Here is a 12,555-nt window from a genome sequence, read left to right on the forward strand (position 1 = left end):
CATGTATCCTTATATATTTTTATCATTCAAATGATTCAAACGCTTTTTTAACGCGCGTTTAAAAAGCTGCCATGCGAATAGGGCCTTACGCTTGTTTAAAATTCGAAATTCAAATTTGTAGCGTAAAGTCTATGCGGAAAGAGAAGAGTCGTGAAATGTATGGGATCCAATACATTCTACGACTCTTCTCTTTCCGCACAGACTTTAATTGTTTAAAATTCGAATAGACATTGTAAAGTTACCTTGCAGACCTCGTATCTAAATAGTAAATATATTTGGTCATGGTATTTTGAGTTTTATTCACCAGTACTAGAGTTCACTTTTATTAGCGATTTTCATCAAGATGTACCTAGCTTTATTTGTTTAAAATTCGAGAAATTGTAAAGTTACCTTCCAGACCTCGCATCTTAATATATTTGGTCATGGTATTGTGAGGTTTATTCACCAGTACTAGAGTTCACTTTTATTAGCGATTTCATCAAGATGCAGCTTTATTGAATTATCTCATTGAGTGGTCCTTACGCTCTCGAGTTTATAATTTTTTCCCCACCTCAAAAAGTGCCCAGCGCCGCTAAAGAAGTTTTCACTTCAAAAACGCCTTTAATATTGATTTTGACCTTTACAATTTCTCTCACAATCTTAAAATCTTATTTACGGAAGGTTATGCTTAAAGTGACAAAAAAGTATCCGAAATTGTAATTGTTCAGAAATTCAAAGCCAAATGTATTTTAATAATATCAAGTGGACTTATACGCATAAATTTAGGACAACATGTTTTCAAATTTTAATAATTAATTTAATTTAAGCACATTTTACTGCTATTTAATTTATTTATGGAACGATGCTAGAAAACTATAAATTTATATAAGTATTTAGTTATTTAGGTAGTCGTAGAATAAAAACAATGCTTCCGCATTTCCAGAGGACCAACAAAGAACTTATTTTAAAACTCACATATAGACGGCGGGTCTATCGCGACCACGACCAGTGTAACCTGTGTCGAAACGTCGATAAATAAAGGTAATTAAATAAATTTCGCGATAACGAAAGTTTTAAATAGTATATTATTTTAAAACTGCCAAAGCGCTTCAAAACCTTTAAGAGATTTTCTTTATTACACTTTCTGTAAGGCATTAACTTTTCTTATGGCATTCATTAGAACCATTCCCCGCGGATTTCAAATTCCAATATTGAATATTTCACTGTTCGTAATATCAGCCATGAAATTGTACATTAAACTAAATCGCCAGGGAGTCCGCTGAAATTATTACAAAATTTTAATGTTAATATTACTAGGTATGAAAACATTTTATTGAAATACTGGGTAATGAAAATAAAGGTGAATAAACCACAGTTTTTGTTTCACTAGGGAGTTAATTTTACTCCAATGGGACGAAACACAATAAAATCTTTTACTTTTACGTTAAAGAACAGTTTAAAAAAGAGAAAAAAGTATTAAAGAGTTCAATAAAACTCTTTTTGCTAAATCCTTTAGAAAGACTTTATAAAATAACAAAGAAAGCCCTTTTACTTGCACAGTACGAAGGCACTGAAGGTCTCGATAAACAACGACTATTTCATCTTGTATCAGCGCTAGGATAGTAGTATCTGCCAAATAACGAAATATTGTAAATAAGCAGGTACTTATCAAGTCATTCCTATGTATATACTCAGAATTTATTAAAAATATCAAAGAGTTTAAAAACCAAGTCGCGTATATTCACGGCACTAATGACATTTAACAATAGACGGCATAATTTACATGACTGTACGTACTATAATAAATCAGTATCCTAAAACGACGCATAATAGTACACATTCAAAGTGGTTTGTCATAATACCTAGCCAATTGACGTCCAACATTCCATTACTCGAGCGTTGAATTGGCGGGCCCATTGAAGGACTAGCCAGTTCCATTTATTTGTGGGTTCAGGCTAATTTAAATGCCTGATAAAATTCCAATTTGTTGTGGTTTTATACCGACAGGCAATGGAAAATATATTTTATTGATTATTTTTTTTAGTTTCTGGCAGGCGATGCGTACGAAGTACTCGATTTGACAATTTTTCGACAGCCAAAGACCTTATTCTACTGATCTCAAAAAATGGTAATTAAGAAAATATTTAAAGTTCCCAGTAGGTCTACTCTACAACTCCACTAGGCTCTAGGCCACGGTAGGTGATATGATAGTGATAGTAGACACTACTTATTACGGTAAATGATAGAAATAGTAGACATTATCACTATTCACAAGTAAAATAGCCTTTTTCTCGGATAGCCAAATAAAAACGTGCACTGTCTAACAAAAAGCTGTAAGGTTCGTACATGTTTTGTGAACGTCACGAATAAAATTTTTATCTTTATCTTTAATACCGTAGAAATAAATAACAGCACATGCAATATGCATGCATGGTCAAGGTGAAATTAATATGCATGATTTTCTGAGCTTATTAGTTTTGTAAAAGTATATTTATTTGTAACTGTGTTGCAACCACTTAATGCCGGCCATGCTCAAATATCTCTCTGATGATATTCTATGAACATGGCTTTTGCTATAATTTTAATTTTGGTTCTATGAAGTAGAGTAGAGTAGAGTAAAAATGATACATCGTATGAGGAAATTAAAAGACTGGCACAAGAAAGGAATGATTGGCGATTACTCCACCGACAAGAGCAAAGCTCTTAAGTTATGATGATGATGATGATGATAAGTAGACCAAATATACCTTCAATAACAATATGCCTTAATGAACAAATCATATGTAAATGAAACCCAAAACCCGATACGAATATAATAATCCATTTCCATTTCTAAATTTGAGCGCTCGCTCTTAAGCTCTTAAAGCGACGCACTCATCTCGTCGTATTTACGAACGTGTAATGAAATAGCCGCCTATTGCGGGACTAGGGAGTTTCATTTATTTGCGGGCTCGGACTAATTTAACTGTCAGGCGAAATTTGCGAGGAGAACAAATTGTAGCGATGTGTTGCGGTGTATACCGCTAAGGAAGTAATAACAGCCGGTTAAGGGCAGGTTCTTTCACGTGGACATTAAAAAGCTACATTTTGCACGACAAATTCTAGACCCCGTTTGGTTTTAAACTATTTTGTAGTTATAAAATATGAGACTAACTAAACGTTAACTATTTTTATATACTTTGCAAACAATTTTCGTTGTATTTTACGTGAAGAAAATACTTTAGCTAAGCCCTCGCAAAGTTTAAATGAACCATTTATTCATTACTGAAATTAAATATATATGTATTGTATACCATCGAAATAGAAAATAAATAATAGGTTACGGTATAATATATCTTCGTTTTGGGATAACCTGGCCTGTCAGGCGAATTTCGCCCAACAAATTGTGCCAATATGTTGCGGCGTGTACCTAATACCTATAGCGGAAATAATAACAGCTGATTAATTGTTCTGAACAGACGGACGCCTTACGGCTGAGGCGAGACGGCTGATTTATTTCGGTAGCGGTCGATACCAGTGTTGCCTATTTTTGCCGACTAGTCTATGCGCTGGTTAACCCTCACTTACTTAGCTGACAGATTAATCCAGAAGAAAGGGTATTCAGCGGACAGCGGATATTCAGATGGTTCAAGATCTTGAATGCGATCGACTGAATTCATTCTACACAGTACATACAATTAGCATTGTATCGAATATTGCATGAAATGTCAGGGTGGTCCATTTTTCCAAATTATCGATTTTCATGTCACTTTGCTCGAACTCTGGTTTTCACTGATGAAAAAATGTTACTGCCCAAAAAATTTAAATCGGTTAATAATCAAATATATTTTATTTATTTATTACCTCCAAGTAGGCATACAAGACCATTTTCCGTTAATAGTTTAATTATTTGGTATTACTATATATCACTTAGTATTTAATCAAAATAAAAATAAAAATAGAACTTTTATCAAAAGTTATTATGTTTTAATTTAACTCGAACCTGACACGAAACCACGCAACAATAGTCCGTTTGTTTGTAATTAATTCTTGCTTTCAATTTCCATCCAAATATCATGCAAAATAAAATAAAACTGCATAAGTTAAGTTTCTTATACCTACTCATGCCTCCAGTTTTAGTTAGGTACTTACCTAATTTATTGTTGTTAAATACATTTAACAAAAAAGATTTGTTTAAATTCTAACTTTAATAACTTAACTTTAACTTTAATAGAGTTGAATATCATATCGGTTAAACGTATATGAAATAAAATTCATATCTTAAAACAATAAAATTGCACGGTATAAATAATTATTTCCAAAAAAAAAGAAGTTCATAAATGTACGGAGAGTTATTAAATAGATCAATAGAAATTTAAAACATTTACAAAAACCTAATCAATTAATTCGTGGCTCCACTTCACATTATCGTAGTTGAAAAGTTTTGCAGAAAAGTTTTATACTTGGTTGGAGAAGCACCACTAAGTATATCATCAATGAATTTTATTGTGAAGAATTTAGAAAGTCGCATACTCCGTGTAAAAACAAATAATAAAAGTCCTAATTCGAAGAAAAGTTTGACAGAATAAAACGTAATTCCATTGTCAAGAAAACACATTATTTAACAGACGAATTATTATCTCCTCGAAACTTTTCCAAAGTTGGAAAAAGCGCGCGTCACAGTTTGGGCACAAAATCTCTGTTGATTACGTTAAAACTTCGGTAAACACTTACCTGTCGAGTTTTAGGAACTTCCACACAAATATCAGTTTTTATTTTTAATATTTACACGGATTCACTTAACTAAGTCATTGTAAAGTATTAATGTCAAAGTTTGTTAGTAGTGAACTATGAAACACGCGGTGGGGCCGGCCACGCTCCAGCCGGAGGCTGTATATGGAGCGCGCGCTTGCAAGGCCCGAGAGCGACTGCCGTGCGAGCAACCGGCAGCGCGCTTTCCACCTATATTATATATAAACGGCTTTATATACCGATTTTTATATTTACCCGCACTCATACATATTTAACTTTTTTCCCATTTCACGTCGTTTATTCCCCGTATGTGGCGCGGTGTGCGCCGCGCGCGTGTGTGCCACCATTGGAACCGAACGGAACGCTCCGTACTTCTATTTACGTGTTTTTAGAAAGGGTAAAGCTTTTATACCTTTCCTTTCTACTATTCGCTCAGTAGTTCTGCGCTCTCTGAATACCAGCGAAATATTTCGCTTCGATTTGTGAGTTTTATTTTTGCTAGTAATATTTTGTTGGTTGGAATGTTTTATCAATTCAAACCCGGTCGTGCTGCCAGCATGCGAATGGGGACTGAAAACCACTTAGGTTTTTACGCGTGGTAATATCATGAAATGCTTGTGAAAGGAATGCTTACCGGAGCGTTCAAAAAAATATGCAAAAAAAGTATCTGTATCTACCTATTTTTGTTTGCATCAGCAAGATTAATTGAAGCCTATGAATCTACCGCTTTATTATCAATATAATGCGCGAGTCATGAAGTTAACAGGTTTTTTCGCTCATAGGTACATGTACGAGTACTTATCTATATCATTTTAGTTTCGTTATTTGTCCTCGTAATAAGTTTTAAGGTTCGAGGAGTCGGTGTACGAAATGTAATGTTCCTGTCTAGAAATGTAATGTTGAAATACCTAAGAAGACAAGAGAGTTAAAAAATGCGTCTGCTTAATTATTATACTTAATATTTCGCATGGTTCTGCCTCCATAGTTGCAAATAGCCCCACACGTCGATCCCTTGTGGCAGCCACTAACACAACAAAGTCAAACTGCTTTCACTTTACACATTACTACAACATGGTATTTACTATAATGATCACCTACCGCGGTATTCGGAAAACAAGATCCGTTCTAGAGAAGAGAACAATACGATATGTACCTACTAGATACCTGGTAGTTTAGATTTCAACTAGATATCTTTTGCAGCTCAATTCGGGCAACCAATGTCACTTTTTACGTTAAATTATCGTATTAAGATCGTTTCAGAATCGTTTTGAGATCTAAAAATACATAACGAGACGTTTTAGACATTGTGGAAATCGTTAAAGAGAATCGCGGAAATGTCAAATTTGACAGGCTAGATCTTAAATTATCATTGTCGTATCTTGGTGATGTCTAATAGATATCTAATAGATATCTAGTTCAAAATCCGAATCAGGACCCTAGTTTCTACCTACTTTGGTTCATCTATTAATTACGTCACACGTTTAGATGGAGGTGGGTCAAAAGAATTTGACATATGACATATGACAAAGGGGGGGAGTAACAAACGTTTAACTTCATCTGTAAACGAAAACCGTTATGAATTTGTTTATTCACACAACTATAGTCAAAAAGCTTTCAACTATAGTTCAAAATGTACTTAAATATCTTCGTTCAGATGCGACTCTTATCTGAAAGTCGTAGTTCCAATCCAAGTAGTATTCATAATTTTTATTATTATATATTTATATATATATAACATAATATTTTATATTGAACTAGTGGACTATAGTATGTGATCACGTATGACAAGGATGGGATTCACATGATATATATAGTGAAATTCGTGTAGAGCCTCTACTACAAATAGATTTAAATGAAAGGATTCATGCAAAAAGTACCCACCATTGTAACAAATATTTCAAAATGAACAATATATTTTTACTTTGACAAATAGGTATGCAAGTACGGGCGTTCTGGCCCGCTTTGTCCTCTCAGGCTGGATTTAATAGTGCCATTGAATGGACTATTTGAAATAAATTGCGACCGGTCAATCCATTAAACTGGACGCGATGTGAAATGTGGCTGAATGCCGCTGGACGTTTTTGCGAAATTGTTTGACTGTTTACGTTGCCGCATTCGGTATGTATTTAAGCTTTGCACACACCAACAGAGATCACCAGTTCTTATAAAAACAGTTTGTTTATTACTAGCTGTGGCCCTTTCTCCTCTTTCCTGTGAAAAGGTGAATTTAAAAAAAACATGACGATTTCTAAGACTAAACTTTGTAGGTATATGTTAAAAACTTCATTAAAATCGGCTAAGCCCTCACCAACCAACCCAACCACACACAACCCTAAAAACACAAACACCCTCAATGGCCTCAATTGACTACAAAAAACTTCAATCTCAAGGTTGGAAAGAACTCATAGTAGTATGTAAATAAACATAACCTACTTAGGCAGAATCAGGCTCAGGGCAAATCTGGCTATTTTTGTAAGAAATAAATTATTATACGGCATAAACTTCCTACTCGACTTGTATATACATAAGTTCCCTCAAGCTTACTTCAGCGCAGTTTTTTCTACGCAAAAAAAAAAACTAATTATTATGTATACTCGCAACTATAGTAACGCGTAGCGCTGCGTTTTCCCGATTTCGAGTTCACGTTACATTGGCGCCCTTGTGAACTTGACTCGTAGTCGTGTAACCAATAAGAACGTTACCTTTACCTTCTTTTGTTTCGATTAACTCGGCTGAAGAAGCAGATGGTCGTTTGGCGGATATTGGGGCTGCGAGCGCATGAATGATGATTGACAGTTGTTATTAAGGTATCAGTGGAGAAATCTTTGTACGGTTTTTGGTTGCAATAGTGTAAATTCAAGAGAGTTATAATTGAAGCACGCTTCAAAAACTAAGTCCAGAGCTTAATATCGAGCTTTAGAAAAAAATCTAGTGCTTCAGTAAAGTAATCTCATATATGGGTCAAAAGAGAATTTATGTTACACCCAGCACTGCCCGCGTCGCAGTCATTTCAAATTTACGATGCTGCCGCCCTGTCACAGACTATATACTACACCAGATTCGGCATTAGTAAGCTAAACAAAAATACGTTCTAAAATTGTGTGTATATCTGCCGCACGTTCTTCTACGACATAATGCTATTATGTTCGTCGCGCGGGAAGCAAAGATACTTATCTATTATACTACCTACTTATATATTTTCCTAGTTTTTATTCAAAAGTTTCATATAACCAACAGTGTTTTATTTAATACTTAATATAAGCAGACTTATATAATATTTATCAGAAATGTAGATATACAAAAATTAGGTTTTCATCAAATCTGAATAGGAACAGGCGGTCTAGCATGAGTTGCGTTCTCGCGCGCGACTCCATACATCTAGCGCGACTTCAAGTATGGACTAGCGTGCGAGAACGCAACTCATGCTAGACCGCCAGGAGCTGATATAATAATAATTTGTTAAATCATTAGGAATCCAGTTTTTGCATAGAAGTGGCGTATTAATTCTAGTTTTAAGTAATCTAGCATCTCGTGGCGCTGCCTAGAATAGACAGCATCCATATTTATGGCGGTTGCGAATATTTCAAATATGGCCACACGCTCCCAAGGCTATTGGAAATGTTTTGCGATTTTGACAGCGCGAATGTTATTGACAGAACATTAATCTCCAAAGAAGCAAGATGCGGCGTTCATTGCGACGCTGTGATGGCGATGTGACTTGGATATAACAGTAAAGTTTTTCTGAGAAAGTAATTTCTATAATAGGATGGGAAAGCAATTTTATACGTTGGTGGCAAATGAGCTAGTGCACAGTGAATCAGCAATGAGTACGAAGGACTAGGCGAAATGGCTACTGGCACAGTGTTTATTTGACTTTTATAATATATCTACAAAATTTAGTATTATAAACAATCATATGATTAAATGTTTTCAAATCTACAAGTAAATAGTGGTTACCTTCGAGATTTTAGGTAAAAAAAATCAAGATACTTGGGTAAATGGGCATATTTTTTCCTACAAAAATTAAAAGGGGTGTAATATAAAATATAAATACCCAGTTAAATACCTAATTGAGCCTATGATATGAATTTGAGAAGTAGGTACAAACGAAAATGTGCAAAATTTCATTACAAGAGATCATTCTTTATCACGTTGTTAATTTGCATTTGTTTGCTCCCGAACTCAAGATACAAACATGAATTATTACACCCATAAACATTTTTCTATAGGTAACATCATCTTCCTCGCGTTGTCCTTTGCCACGGCTCATGGGAGCCTGGGGTCCGCTTGGCAACTAATCCCAGTAATTGGCGTGGGCACTAGTTTTTACGAAAGCGACTGCCATCTGACCTTCCAACCCAGAGGGTAAACCAGGCCCGTATTGGGATTAGTCCCGTTTCCTCACGATGTTTTCCTTCACCGCAAAAGCGGCTGGTAAATATCAAATGATATTTCGTACATAAGTTCCGAAAAACTCATTGGTACGAGCCGGGGTTCGAACTCGCGACCTCCGGATTGCAAGTCGCATGCTCTTATCGCTAGGCCACCAGCGCTTTTTTCTATAGGTAACAAAGTAAATGAGTGATCAATATCTTTTAGGGATGTACCGACTAGTCGCCGACTGGTCGGGAAAGCCGACTATCCGGCCTCATTTGTAGTCGGCGATTAGTCGGCGACTAGTCGGCAAAAATGGCCAATTAGTCGGCACTTTATAAGTGACAGAAAAACAGGGCAAAAATAAATAAACAGCAAATATTTACCATAAGCTTTTTACCTATTTTACCCAAATTCTAATTTAGGGTGCTTACGAAAACTGTTGTTCGAATTACTGACCGTGTGGTTGCTTTCTTATGGCCGATTGTCTGGTTGTCGTAGCCTTAGGATTTATTTTTGACAGTAACTAATGATATTGCCGACTAGCAGACTAGTCGGCCGACTAATCGGCCATCCGAACGCCGATTAGTCGGCTAGTCGGCTAGTCGTCCAAATCAATAGTCGGTACATCACTAGTATCTTTGTAGCGGCATATGAGGACAGCATCGATCACTCTTTATTTCAGCAGTATACGAAGCCGCAACATGCCATCGCCGGATTAATGTGGACTCCATCTTAGCTAGATTACCAATGCGGCGTATAAGACGCTCTATACTCGTAAACAGCATAATATACTCGTAAATACGAATTTAAAACGGTTGGTTTAAAGTTTAATTTGTATTCGGCGTTTACCCGTAACGTAAATTATAACATTAATCTATATTCGGCGTTTACCCATATATATCTAGGTCTACCCAATCCTGGGAGAGTAATGTCAGAAGTGATGATGCAACACCTAACATCACCCAGCCAGTGTTGGGTAGACCTACATGTACGTACTGGTAAACCCCGAATACAGATTGTTTAAAACACTAGTTATACGGGTAAACTTGAGTTTAAATTAACCTTCTAACATTACCCGTAACATATGTAATAAATACTATCTGTCTGTATGTTACCTCTTAGATAGTTTGAGGTCCGGGGAAAGAAGGTAGTTTTAGGGTTCCGTATCCAAAGGGTAAAAACGGGACCCTATTACTAAGACTCCGCTGTCCGTCCGTCTGTCACCAGGCTGTATCTCACGAACCGTGATAGCTAGACAGTTGACATTTTCACAGATGATGTATTTCTGTTGCCGCTATAACAACAAATACTCAAAACAGAATAAAATAAAGATTTAAGTGGGGCTCCCATACAACAAACGTGATTATTGAGCGAAGTTAAGCAACGTCGGGCGAGGTCAGTACTTGGATGGGTGACCGTTTTTTTGCTTGTTTTGCTCTATTTTTTGTTGATGGTGCGGAACCCTCCGTGCGCGAGTCCGACTCGCACTTGGCCGGTTTTTTTTATCGATCAATCAATCACAGACGAAGTCGCGGACAAAAGCTAGTCATTTATAAACTAACATTTTTTGATAAAAATTCGTATTGATCTCCGTTTCGTTTCGTTATTGTTTTTAAGGCAAGACACGAAGTGACATTATTTAAGTATGAATTTACCTGCAGCATTCACAGCACTCCGTGTAATTCCTCCAGGGATTACAGTCGATGTTCTTCAGAAAAGGATTATACCCATTTTAAGGATCGGTAATGTACTTGTGACAATTGCAGTTACAAACTTCTATGCTAGGTTATAATAAAGACGTATCATCTGGGTCCTATTTCTCAAACGGTATTACTCGTGGTCTAATATTATTAGTGTGTTGCCATAGTAACCTATACGATTTGACAGGGGCCCATTTCTCAAACGGTATTAGACTAATATTATTAGTCCACGAACTGTCAAATCGTATGGGTTACCACGGCAACACACTAATAATATTAGACTAATACCGTTCGAGAAATGGGCCCAATAATATTAGTCTAATACCGTTCGAGAAATAGGCCCCAGGCTGTATGCTTCTAACAGTAGATACTGTAGGTACCTATTAAGAAATATATACCCTCATCTGTTATTTATTTGTGATAAGAAATAAATCACAGATAATATTGACACTTCTGTGATATTTAATAAGATTTTGAGAATAAATTATAATTATTTAGTGTGAGTTAGGTTAAAATAATGGTATTCAGTAGGTAGTGATTAAAAATATGATCTGTGTATACCCGAATATTTGTTAATTAATCTGTCGGTCGTCGCGAAAATGACCCTTCTCTCCTACCCGCAGATTGTAATGATAAAAGAGTATAAAATATAATGTACCATGGGGTGGAAGATTCATTCTCGCTCGGCGCTGGAACGAGTAACACTAAATTTAGCACGAAGGTTACTGCTTGTGAACTTAAGATTGTTTAAGAGTGTACGTAGAAGTAACTAGTCGGAGTAAATTAAAAGTAAATGATTGTACCAAGGACTTTGATTCATTACAAGTCAGACGTGGTGGTCAACGGCGCCCATAAAAGGACTAGAACGTGTGAGTACCTAGTATACATATACATGTTTTATATACTCGGACGTTGTGGTAGTAAGTTTTAAGTTGTAATAATGCTTATAATCTTAAAGCCTGATTGAGAATATGTAGATACGCGATTATGGTTAAGTTGAAGTAACAAATGCAGACGTGTTACGTAATTTATAAATCTGCTACTAATCAAAATCGATACAGGCATTGAGCGAGTTGAAAACCTTATTTTTTTTACAAGAGTCATGTTATTTTTAGGCCGTGGTTACAAGTTGTCTTAGAATTTGAATACTTACGATTAGGCTGTACAGTGTAGTAGTATGTTTTTAAGTATAAACGTGCTCGGTTGTTATGCAGATTTAGTTAAATTACGTACTGTCGTTAAATTAAGTGTTTACGTGTATTAGAAGGTCATCTGCTTCCAGAAATATATACATTTGTAAATCAATGTATTTTGCTTTTCCAATTAATTAAACGTATATTATTTTAACAAAGAACCAGCCGTTACACATCGATCATCTTGCCTGTCCAGAATACCCTCCTGTTATATTTTTTTATTCAAAATAATTCCTTACCCACATTTCATTTGTGTTTTTTTTAAACATTGCTAGTGTTGCTAACACGTGTACCTACATCCTATACTTGAGTTTCGAATACTGAACTTAATCTATTACATAGTATGAGCTAAATGATCTAATAGTAAAGTCATGATTAGTTCCCAAAATGAATAAAAGGACTCTATTAACCTGTCAGCTCCCAAGGGCTTAATCACACGTTGTCATTAGTATGTATGAGTGGCATATAGGTGATTGGATAGCAACAAATAAAATTTAAAATTTCAATGTTGAATTGGCTGTTATGTATGTGCACCATGTAGGTGATGTACTTAACCAGATCTAATGTCTAGTTAC

The 12,555-nt window shown here is 35.7% G+C and overlaps 1 protein-coding gene across 1 annotated transcript in view; it reads right to left on the minus strand.

The window, feature by feature from the left end:
* Positions 1-4,746, minus strand: part of LOC134656158 (cell adhesion molecule Dscam2-like) — a 100,366-nt gene extending 95,620 nt beyond the window's left edge. Inside the window, exon 1 of the mRNA XM_063511682.1 lies at positions 4,693-4,746. The gene's annotated coding sequence lies outside the window, so the exon portion shown is untranslated. The remainder of the gene's footprint in view (positions 1-4,692) is intronic.
* Between the last annotated feature and the right edge of the window lie 7,809 nt (positions 4,747-12,555).

This window comes from Cydia amplana, chromosome 17 (assembly GCF_948474715.1).
Source record: "Cydia amplana chromosome 17, ilCydAmpl1.1, whole genome shotgun sequence".
NCBI lineage: Eukaryota > Metazoa > Arthropoda > Insecta > Lepidoptera > Tortricidae > Cydia > Cydia amplana.